The 13,081-nt window shown below is 32.0% G+C and overlaps 1 long non-coding RNA gene across 1 annotated transcript; it reads right to left on the minus strand.

Moving 5' to 3' along the window:
* Positions 1–11,966: 11,966 nt before the first annotated feature.
* Positions 11,967–12,217, minus strand: LOC123271386. The gene is made up of 2 exons (XR_006510857.1): positions 12,185–12,217; positions 11,967–12,035 (listed from the first exon to the last, which is right to left on the minus strand). It is a non-coding gene; the product is annotated as an uncharacterized LOC123271386 (long non-coding RNA).
* Positions 12,218–13,081: the final 864 nt, after the last annotated feature.

A 13,081-nucleotide genomic window follows, 5' to 3' on the forward strand; every position in this document is an offset into this window, starting at 1 on the left:
AGTTCAATTATAACTATGTCTTCACCAAAAATAGTAAGACTATGAAAATTAGGTTTAGAAATTAAAGCTTTAGCACCATACCTTCCCCCCCCCCATTTAGTAATTAAATGCACATCTTTATGTTTTCTTACATTTTCCATAGTCTTACCAAATACACTGTTATTCATGAGTTTAAATAAATTTTTTTCAAAATCATTCTTGGCATTTTGTCTACACTGTGTGTTTTTATCAATATATGGCTTTAACCATGGAGATTGTTTGAATTTCAATATTCTATGAATTTTAGATAACTTTAGACCTAAACTTAAACATTGTTTTAAATTCTTATAATGAATTACATAATTTTTTTTTGAATAAAGAGTTGTAGTTAATTTAGTTTGTTTACTTCCTGGTGGTACAAAGTGTTCAGGACATAGAGGCAAATCTTTGTGTAAATTATGTAACTCTTCTGGGTAATCTATATCTACTTCTAGTATGTAACCAATACTTTCATCAACATCATTCAAGTACTGATCTACACACCGACTAACCTCTACCCATTCGAATGAACCTTTTGGTAATGACATGCTCATTGCTGCACCATATAAATTGTTTACGTCATAGTACATGAGATAGGATTCATCTTTGCTCTGATCAAATTTCTCTCCCATATAACGATTATTTGCCACAGCATACCGATTGACACACATTGAAACCCCACCACGAATGCCCTTTTTCAATAAAAAGTAACATTTCGGGATCAGTCAACAGCTCAAGTTCTACACCAGTATAACGAAGCATAGCTTCAAGTGCAAGACCCGGAAGAGTGTAAAAGTGACATGGATCTAAACTATACGTTTTCAAACAACTTGATCTAAAATTTTCAAAATATCAGCTAGAAGAAGTACATCAGTCTTAAGATATAAGTCTGAGTACTCTCCTAGGGTTCTGATATTGAATTTACTCCAAACTAACTTTGCAAAATCATAATCTTCATCAGAAATGTACTCATTAGATAACCTTGAATAAAATAAGTCTCTATCAGGCAGTTGTTTATCATCAAGTTTATCGATGCAATCAATATATTCATATGGGGAATACACCTTTGCGAGTGACTAATTTAAATTGTTCTGTATCGGGATAATGCGATTTTGTTATTTTTTTATTATTATCTTCAAGATAAGATGATAATTTGTCTAGGCTAGATGCCATGAATTTGAATGAATCTATAAAGCGTAAAAGTAACTAAAGTTTCATCAACTGATTTAGTAAAAGATATATATTTTTCTTTATTAATTGGTAGTAAAGTCATTCTACCTTTGAAAACTGTAGCTAAATGTTTGATTAAAAAATGAGAATCATAACCAGATAAATTGTGAAAAACAACTGGAATTATTTGAGGTTTCTGATAATTTAAATTACAGGCTGTATGAGCAGGGCCGCGATAATTGCCCGTAAAGTGATTATGATCATAACATTTATCTTGATCGGAAATAAAAAATTTTTCACAAATATGACAAATAGTTGCCTGATCATGACTATTCTGTTCCTATTTAGTTAGTTTTTTCATTGGTATTGGATTGCGTAAATAGTAATCAAATTCAAAAGCTAAAGACTGTAATTTTTTTACAAAGCACTCAATGCAAGACGGTGAGCGATTAATTTCAAATTTGGAAAGTTTATCATTGTAAGTGCAATGACAATAAAATGCTATACTGTGTGGAACATGTTTCTGAGTGTTGTTTTCATCATCTCCTTGGGGTTCAAGCATGCATTCTAAATCTGCATACACAACAAATGGTACAGTATCCTTGTACTGAAACTTAGTGAATTTTAAAATTTTATTCTCTTCATTTGGAAGTTCCATACAAACCTTATTTATTTTAAAACAATCAAGTTTGTGTTGATGAAACGATTTTTTTTTTTTTATAATGATTAAGACATCGATCACAAAAAAATAACTTTGAATGACCTTTGGATAATTGACTTTTAACCAATCTTGATAAATTTTTTATCAGAGCAAAGTGAAATCTAGGTTCATAATTTTTCATATCATTATCGGGAGTATTTATATTTTTCTCTATTATCAGTAGATGAATAACTTTTTTAGAGTAAAAATCGTTACTTAAATATACAGGAATTATTTTACTTTTTTCTGAATTTTTTTGTGTAAATTCTGACTCTATGCCATAAACATTAATAGATAAATTATTTAATTTTTCAAATTTAGGGATATCTCTTAGAGCTACAGGAAATTTAATACCTTCGTAATTGAGTAACGAACTAAAATGTGGATATGAAGTTGTCCTTTCAGGATGCCCAGTTTGAGGTTCGTATAATGCAGCCACAATACACCAGAGAAAGCAATACTCATCGAAGTTCTCAATGTTAAGGACCACTCTTTTGTGTTGAATATCTTTAGGCAGTTGCACATACGTTGATTCACCAGCCTGTAGAGGTAAAAATGTTGACATAGTTACAACCAAGTTGTTAATTTCCACCAAACTCCACCCCGAATCTTTTTGATTGAATTCTTCAACTTTCTTCAATAATTTATGGTACACATTGTCCATGTACCATTCATCTAATCGTGTAGCTTGTATTATCTCACGGCTTTTCGTGTTAAAAGACTTTTTTTCTTCAACTGTTTCACCATTTTTTGAATTTCTGAATATACAGAATAATTCTACATTAACTTTGAGGTTTCCAGCATTTCTCATTATGCTTCCAATTTTTTCAATAACTAAATCTTTTGAGTCATTTAAAAATTCTCTTAAATCGGTATGGGCACGATTTACAACACAACCAGTTTTAATATTATTTGAAAAGGCATTCTCAAGGTCTTGCCACTTGATCAAACTATTTCTTGCACTTAGATCACCACCAACAACTTGACCACTTAATCTGGTAAATTGATGAGCATACCAACACAACAGTACAATGTTTGCTTGAATACTTCTTTTGACTTGAACACTTGTTTGCTGATCCATCAAAATAGTATTAAAATATTCAATTGTTTCAGAGCAAACATTGTAACATCTTTGACAATACTCTTCACTCATTGTCTTTTCTCTTAAATCATTAAATGATTGAGCTATTGAGTTGACCAAGTTTTGGAGAGATTTGATGAGATCACAAGACTGATTCATTTTATTGAACTATTTGACACTTAAATTGATAAGTATCTATAAATTGTTTTACAATAATAATTTTTTATAGTTAAAATAAAATATTTTTATTAATGGTAATGCACTTTTTCAGCTTGGCAAAAAAAACAATGATTTTTTTCACTGAAGTGATTGTAGGACACGAGTAAAGTCACTGATAGAAAAAACCTTCTCAGTCCGGCTTTATATAGTGGTTAAAATGACTCATCAAAAGCTTATGCAAAAAAATTTGTAACTTCATAATTTCAATGATATAAATATTTATAGAAATCTAAAACCAGTGCGTAGTTATTAAAATTTTTCTAAGCTGACATAATATTTAAAAAATAATTAGGGGGTAGTATTTCAACGATTTATATGACATCATGTATGTGAAAATGTGCAATGACGCAAAAGATATAACTTTAGTATAGTTCATAAACAACAGGAAGTTATGAAATTGAATCCTTAAAAAATTAATAAATAATGCTAATTTATTATTTTTTCTTTGAAATCTTGAATTTTATACTGCGTAAAATGATAAATTATACTGTTGATGAATTCTTTCTTGATGATCTCAAACTGACTACTGCTTAAAATGATACTGAAATTCTTTTGAATTTTGTACTGCGCAAAATAATAATTGCAAAGATAATTGATAAACTTTTTTTCCCCCAGCAATCTCGAATTTCTTACTGCGTAAAGAAATAATTCTGAGAAATGTTGACGAATTTTTCATTTATTGCGTTGTAGTTCCTAATTTTTAAGAGGAGGAACATCCTATAAAAAGGGTCGATTCAAGCTAGACTGCATAAGTTACAGTTGAAGATTCATCAAGAAAGATCCAAGTAAAATAATAAAGTTAAAACTCAGTTCTTAAGTGTATTCATACATATTTTGTGACAAAAAAGTAAGTATACTTATTTGATCAGAATTTTTGTTGTAAATTATTCATACTAAAAATAAATTCAATACAGTTCAATTGGAAATGGAGTTCACCAAAATCAATATAATTAGTCGTTGCGAAGATTATTTACCAACAAAAAAATTAAGCGAATTGGAAGTTGATAAAGTTTATCGAATTACTGATATAAAATCTGTAAAGGCAAAATATGGAAAAACGATCATCATATCGATTGATAATGCATTTTCTGTATTTTTGCCAAGCAGAATTGTTACAATATTGCTTGATAACCAGAAAGATCTTGAGGACATGATGAATGCTGCAAATGAGAATCATCTTGGACTGCGTTTCCTCGGTGGCAAATATAATCAATTTGAATTTTTAACCATTTAAATAAAATTTTCAATATTTTTTCTTCATTTCAAATATTATAAACTAAAAATTTTTTATTACTTATGAATAATATTACAAAATATGTGAATACTTATTATTTTGTATAATAATACAAAAAATAAACAATTTTTTCTATCGATAAATAAATTTTTGAAATTATTTTAGTATAATTAATAATATGAATATTATATGTACAATAAATTATTTTTCTATACATAGATTAAGTAAAATAAGTTTAAGCATAACTAATTGTGAATATAGTAGGAATGGTATTTATCATTATTCAACCCAAATAGTCACAGTTGACGCTAAATTGATGAAAATTCCCAACTGTGATTGATAGTTAATTAGACGAAAAATAACTTAATATAGAATAAATTGGTAGTAATGATTCCATCCTACGCTAAAAGCTGAAATTAGAATCAATGATCGATATAATATCGATAGTTGAAAGTTCTCTCTCTATATATATGTATATAGGTATATGTATCAGCATACATTCGAATTGAACTTAGATGAAGAGGTGGTGAAACGTATGAGATGAGGTATTATATCACTGAGTGGGGACACATGAAGAACAATCGCGCAAAGAGGGAGGAAAAAGAAATATACTGTACATGCAAGTTGAGAGAATAAGAAATAACTTATGTTAAGTTTCTAATATCAATTATTGATAATATGGATGTCACTCATCTTTTGCTTCATCATTTTTACACCATACATATATATTTGTAACAATAAATTTTCTCACAATCAGGATACTTAACGGATAATTACATTAAATAAACGAAACAAATCAATTATTATTCTTAACACTGTTTTTTATTTTTATGGAGAAAAATTAATTAGTACAAAAGATGCAGCACTTTTTACATTTAAGTAAGAAGTAAATGATATAAGTTATCAAAAAATATATAATATAATTATGATGTAAATAATATAAAGATATATTTATAAAAATAATATAAAGATATAAAGATATATGAATAAAAATCCCATACTTTAAGTTTTTTATCAACGATTATGATGATTTGAGTTAATTATTTATCAACATTATCATCATCATTATCATCATCAAATCCATCATCATTATCATCATCATCGCTGATGCAGATGATCTCGAATGGTTGCTGCTGTTCTTGTGATTGCTGCTGCTGGTTATCTGATGATGATGATCGTAGTGTATCACGATTGATGATGTTTGGATAGATTGATGGGTCACCGCATGCCTTGAACCAAATTATAGTCGCAGATAACAACTCCGATTCTGCCTGAACGTGACCGATTCTCAAGGCTGCACCCTCCAAAGAGCCGTTGATCAGAAAATTACGCTGCAGAGCCAGTTTAATGACACCCATCAACATCTCATCTGTCATCTCACCATCCCATTCTACTGGATAGGTAACCCATTTCACATTCAAGTTTGGGATTGCCATGATTGGTTTTTTTTCTAAATAATCAGAAAAAAAGAAAATCACTAATTTTATAATTAAATATTTGGGTCAAAGTTTTTTTTCTTCACTCCACTATAAATTTTTTATTAGTGTAAGTAAAGCAGCCACTCCATGTATTTGTACATCTATATTAATGCAGATATACAAATACATGGAGTGAGCAGGTACTGGTTCCTGAGCAGCTACTGGAGATCTTACCTTATACTATCACTTAATTTCACAGATTTTTTTAAAAAATCATGCATAAAACTTTTTTAACTACAGGAATATTTTTCAAAATTTACAGAATCTATTCAGCTGTCACGTTAGTTTTTACGGATATATCCAGTCATAACCACATATTAAAGGTTTCAGAACTGACTATTTTAAAAATACCATATTGGATTCTGTAAATTTTAGAAACACAGAGAATTAAAATATTTCTTACCTCACAGATCGAAAACACAAGCTTCACAAAAAATAAAATGAATTTAACTTTGAAAAACTTCACAGAACTTAGAATTTTGACTTGAATATTTTGTCAGTTGTATGCACGTGGTCACGTCGAAATACTGATTTAGTTTGATGTTTAGTCCACTTATACTTATTTATATAGAGCAAAAATACACTCAAAACTTTTAGATGTGACAATTAATGAGTATCCGTGTAGAGTAAATAGAACTTATTGACATTTCGGATACACTCTTCCAGGAGTATCAAGTTGCGAAGATAAGCAAATTGCGTTTGTCAAAAATTATTCTGATGCGTTTCAAGATGTTTTTTATGTTTTAGAAATTTCTATCAAGATCTCGATTATGATCAATTTTTAAAAACTTAATATTTTTGACTAATGCATCATTTTTGTAAAAAAAATGTTTTTTAATAAAATTTTCAGTATTGCGCAATATTGTTTAATTTATATTTTTCAACCACTTTTATTTACATAGATATACAGTTACATCAATAAAAATTTGTTGTCAAAAGTTACCACAATGAATCGCAAGGCAATTTTTCTCATGTTTCGATTAAATAAAATGCGTAACATTTTTTTAAGGTTACAACTTTCTCAACGGAGTCCAATTATAGACCGGTAATGTAAGACTAACTCCTTTTTAAATAATAACATTACTCTTGTAAATATTTGACATCAACAATAATGTTTAATTATATGAGATCATGCGTTTTTGCGTGGTAAGTATTTATGATAAAACTATTCTCTAGAAACTGTATAAAAGAAAACAAACGATTCAGAGTTTTATTTATTTTTATTTATTTATAATCAATTTATTCAAAGGCGATAATGGATCGTTGTGACAAAAGCTAAATGAAATATAAATAATTCTCCATAAACCAAACTTTCAAACGCTGAACATTTTCCAATGCACAGTGATAATCATCGTAAATGATATCACTATGTTCAACTTCTGGATGTTGGATAAAATGAGTAATTTTCGGTAAGCTTCTGAATGATGGACATCCTAATGATTCAAGATTAATGACTTCTTTTGTCGAATTACAAATACTCTGAATCCATTTTTGTTTTTCATGACCTTTGACGTAAATGTATTTGTAATCTCTCACAATGAAATTGAGAACTTCTTCGAGACAATCATAAGGTATGACTCCTTTATCCCATGGTATACCATGATGCTTACGTATCAGCCATAAGTTCATATGTTTATAGTTATTAGGTAGCCCGCTCCAATTACAAGGTGGCTTGAATATTTTAACAGACAGTACATTTGACTGATCTAATGTTTTATTTACACTAATTGCTGCAAGCTCTTTCACCACAAAACGATTGTTAGGCATTTTGAAGCCTTGAACATCAACAATAATTTCTTTAGCCATTTTTCACAAAAAATAGATGGATTTCAGTCAGTCACAGAAACAATACTGAATATTTTTTTAAAAAACACTCTTTTATATTATTCTATCCATCTGCAAATTGTTTTGATAAATAACTTGAAGATTTTTTGCATGATTCAGAATTTTAATGAATGATTTTTTGATTTTTCAGATATTTATTTCATCCGCTCTTCGAGTTTTTGAAACTTTTCAATTATTTCTGATAGTTGTTTTATTAAATTTTCTTTATCAGCACAATTTGAGTACAATTTTCCCATGCGTACACTATTAATAACTTCAAAGTTTTCTTCTAATGCAAGGATATCACATATAAATTTTTTAATATGTTCAGAAGAGTTGTTGTAAAAAACATTTTCAATTAAATCATTGAAATCTTCACAAAACTTTTCAAGTTTTTCAGCATTTTCATTTATTTCCGAGAGTTTTTTTGCCAAATTCTGTTTATCAGCACAATTTATGTATGATGTATCGGCAAAAAGACTTTTGAAAATTTTAAAGTTTCTCTCCAATGTAATTATCCAGTTAACAAATTTACCAATATCTTCAGGAGGAACATCACCAAAAAATCTTTCTATTAGATCATCAAAATCCTCACAGAAAGGGTGATTATTCCGTAAAAATGCAATTTCTTGTTCACACAAATTATCTATCTCCATGGTTTGAAAGTTTTACTTGAAGCTCTCACGATACACTAACAAAATGAAAATTTATAAATCAAATAGTTGTGGCGAAGATAGCCAGAAAGTAATGGACTCCCCTCTATATCTCCAAAAAATGAGGGCGTATTTGAGATTAGCAATAAAAGGCTGAGGCGGACTCGGCCAGAAATGGCGGACATCGCCCCGAAATGGCTGACTTACCCCTCCCCAGGCAAAATTACCAACGACAAAAATATCGGCAAATTATCGACCGACGAAATAACCATCCGTCGGCAAAAAGACACTCGACATTATCAACAAGGTGTTACCACCAGTCGGTAATGCAGGTATCTGTCGGCAATCCAATCATACGTTATCGTCGGTCGGTAATAGCTCGGATCAGAACCCACAATCTGTTTTATCGGGGGTGAAGTCCCCTGTTCATCTACTATAAAATACTCAATAAATACAAAGCACACATGTTCATATATATAATACGACTGAAAAGTGAAAGGTGCATAGAATAAGTTAAGCACAAAAACGTAACGAGGTCATTCGTTCAGTACATTTGACTTCTCATATTTTTTTCATACCGGGGGCCTTATACGAAAATCGATTCTTAAGGAGTAAACTCCAAAAACTCCAATAAACTCCAAAAAATAACATGCTTATTCTTTGGACGATTTCCGAGGTTCAGTTCAAATATGAGCGTAATCGGTCGGTTAGTTTAGAAATTAGTGCAATCTAAAATTTTTTAAAATCTCAAAAATTTTCAGTCGTACTATTTCTTTGTGCAATAACTATTGAATGCAATATCCTCTCAAATTTTGGTTTAATGCATCTGAAAGTTTATTCAACAAGCTTTAATTTGCATATATAATAATTGCTCTGGCATAAAAATCACCCTCTCGGTCTGTTTGATCAAAAATGAAATTTTATTTTTGTATTCGTTTTGGTAATAATTATATAAGTAGTTTCTTGATTCACTATAGAATCTACTTTCATTTCGGCAGCCGATGGCTTTTTTTAAATAAGTTTCTCTTTTCCAAAAATTTTTTTTTGCCCTCCGGGCGAACAAAAAAATAACATACAGCCCTTAGAATGTAAAATGGAAAACCTCAGATCACATGTTTGTCGACCTCGGCTTCGCCTCGGCCAACAATTATATGTGATCTGAGGCTTTTCTTATTTTCCTTCCCAAGGGGTGTAATATACTATTATATCAATCTCTATAAAACTTTTGACCTTAAAAAGCCTTAAAGCGTTAGTTTGGTATATAAATACAATACACACTACCATGATATCATGACTCGAGTGGTGGGGTTGATGAATCTCTTAAAAGAGGAATGTGTGTACATTCATTTAATTTTGTCTACTAGTCTTAGTCTATAATGCTCATGAGTAAGCATCAAGTTTATATTGTAACCAGAGATAATTAACAATTAATACGTACTATTATATATCGCGTGACAAAAGCCAAAAGGGCGTATGTATTGATATACGCTGTTTTGGCATTTAAAACGCGAAATATTTCATCACCGTAATTATTTTGTAAGTTATTCAACCATTTTGAAATTTTTACTTTTTAAAACCATTTAAGAGTTAATTTTTTCGGAATCTAAATCACACAAAATAGAAACAGAAAACAAAGAAAATAGGGTTATATTTATTTGTCCCACGGTTAACGTTCCATTGGGACCATTCAGTTGAGGGTCGAGCTTCAACCATTGCCGCACAAAATAAAAAATCTATGAAGGCATAGATAAACCGGTGGCTCATTAACGCAGTTTACTATATTTTTAAAAGTGGGCAGTATATGCTCTGGTTTCAAAAACGCCAATGCCATTATTAATTTTAATACTGCGAGCACTTCTTCATTGATACGGAGTTCTTCAGGGGTTTCATTTTTTTTACATTTTTTAAGGGCTCCATTTTTTTTTGCATTTTTTATTATAGCCTACAAAAAACATTAAAGATTAGTAATATTAGTATTTTTAAAATAATGATATTTTTTTGCCCTCCGGGCAGAAAGTGGCAACTTTCGTCCCGCTGCGCTAAACAACGTTGCCGCTTTCCACCTTCGTCGGACAAAAAATCGTATACAGCCCTTGAAAAGTAAAAAGAAAACCTCAGATCACATGTTTGTCGATCTCGGCTTCGCCTTGAGACAAGTCTTGAGACAAGAAATTTTTTCTTAACATGAAATAGTTAGTGTTTTGATTTAATATATTAATTTTTTTGCCTAAGAATTAAATTCTTGGCAGAAAATGATTTTTTTATTCGAGACAAGTATTCACTTTCTCGTGACAAGTATTCACTTTCTTGCGACAAGAAACTCATTTTCTTGTTAGGAAACAGTAAGTTTCGTGCTTCATTTATTTATTAAACTGTGAAAAATAGTAAATTTATAAACAGAAAGTGTTTGAGTTTATCTCATAATATTTGACAGTTGGTAAAGTCCGAGCTGTTGTAAACGCATATGTGTAAGAAAAATTTACTTGCCTCAAGAATGTCGCTGTTTTAGATGACAGATTTACTTATTTACGCCAAGTAAGTTTTAAATTTGACCAACACGGAGAGAATTTTATCGTGGCGTGAACCATCCTTGTTTTGTAGTTTTTACTATATATATGATGGTAATTCTTACCATAATGTAATCGTAAAGTTTACCATCTAGATGATTACTAGGGCCGAGAATTTAGTTTTTAAAAGAGAGAGACAGAAGATAGGCGTAGCCAAGCTGTTCTAATTGGTCGTAATAAATAAATTGTTTTTTGTTTATCGCTATTAAGTGAAGACAGCAGCTTGAATAAAAAATAAAATTTAGATTGCTAATCCAACATGAAAATATAAAAAATATGTCAAAAAAAAAACAGGTTAGTTTGCAGATCTGAAGGTGCTTGTAAACAAATACAAGTCTGTGCTGCTCAGATAAATAAAGAAGAGAATTTGAAACACCGTGTTGTAACTAAAATGTTTAATGAAATGAATTAAAAGTGAACAGTGACAAGCTGGCGATTTCGCTGGAGATCGCGTAAAGGAATTGCTCCCGGTCTCACTGGTAATTTTGCTGGAGATCGCACTGACGGTCTTTTTAAAGGTCTCGCTGGAGGTCACGCTAGAAATCTTGCTGACGGTCTCGCTGGAGATCACGCTGATAGTTTTTCTCGAGGTCTCGCTGTCGGTATCACTGGAGGTCGTTTGGCTGGGAGTTGTGCTAATGGTATGGCTACCGGTCTCGCTGGTAATTTTGCTAGCGATCACAGTGACGGTTTCGCTCGAGATCACGCTGACGGTCTTTCTGGAGGTCTCGCTGGAGATCACGCTGACGATCTTTCTGGAGGTCTCGCTGGTGATTACGCTGACGGTTTTTCTGGGAGTCTCGCTGGAGATCACGCTGACGATCTCGCTGGAGATCATGCTGACGATCATTCTGGAGGTCTCGCTGGAGATCACGCTGACGATCTCGCTGGTGATCACACTGACGATCTTTCTGTAGGTCTCGCTGGTAATCACGCTGATGGTATTTCTGGAAGTCTCGCTGGCGATCACGCTGACGATCTTTTTGGAAGTCTCGCTGGAAATCAAGCTGACGATCTTTTTGGAGATCTCGCTGGTGATTACGCTGACGGTTTTTCTGGGAGTCTTGCTGGAGATCACGCTGACGATCTCGCTGGAGATCATGCTGACGAACTTTCTGGAGGTCTCGCTGGTGATCACGCTGACGGTCTCTCTAGAGGTTTCACAAGAGATCACGCTGACGATCTCGCTGGAGATCACGCTGACGATCTTTCTGGAGGTCTCGCTGGTGATTACGCTGACGGTTTTTCTGGGAGTCTTGCTGGAGATCACGCTGACGATCTCCTATGAAACCTCTAGAGAGACCGTCAGCGTGATCTCGAGCGAAACCGTCACTGTGATCGCTAGCAAAATTACCAGCGAGACCGGCAGCCATACCATTAGCACAACTCCCAGCAAAACGACCTCCAGTGATACCGACAGCGAGACCTCTAGAAAAACTATCAGCGTGATCTCCAGCGAGACCGTCAGCAAGATTTCTAGCGTGACCTCCAGCGAGACCTTTAAAAAGACCGTCAGTGCGATCTCCAGCAAAATTACCAGTGAGACCGGGAGCAATTCCTTTACGCGATCTCCAGCGAAATCGCCAGCTTGTCACTGTTCACTTTTAATTCATTTCATTAAACATTTTAGTTACAACACGGTGTTTCAAATTCTCTTCTTTATTTATCTGAGCAGCACAGACTTGTATTTGTTTACAAGCACCTTCAGATCTGCAAACTAACCTGTTTTTTTTTTGACATATTTTTTATATTTTCATTTTGGATTAGCAATCTAAATTTTATTTTTATTCAAGCTGCTATCTTCACTTAATAGCGATAAACAAAAACAATTTATTTATTACGACCAATCAGGAACGCTTGGCTACGCCTATCTTCTGTCTCTCTCTTTAAAAACTAAATTCTCGGCCCTAATGATTACATTTACCATCGAATGTAGTTAAGTCTACCAATCACATATTAAGAACTATTATATTAATGGTAATAAATACTAACTTGTCTATTATTATTTATTACCATTAATATAGTAGTTCTTAATATGTGATTGGTAGACTTAACTACATTCGATGGTAAATGTTACCATCTAGATGGTAAATGTAACCATCTAGATGGTAAAATGTAAACTTTCATCTAGATGGTA

Source organism: Cotesia glomerata, linkage group LG1 (genome assembly GCF_020080835.1).
Source record: "Cotesia glomerata isolate CgM1 linkage group LG1, MPM_Cglom_v2.3, whole genome shotgun sequence".
Taxonomy (NCBI): domain Eukaryota; kingdom Metazoa; phylum Arthropoda; class Insecta; order Hymenoptera; family Braconidae; genus Cotesia; species Cotesia glomerata.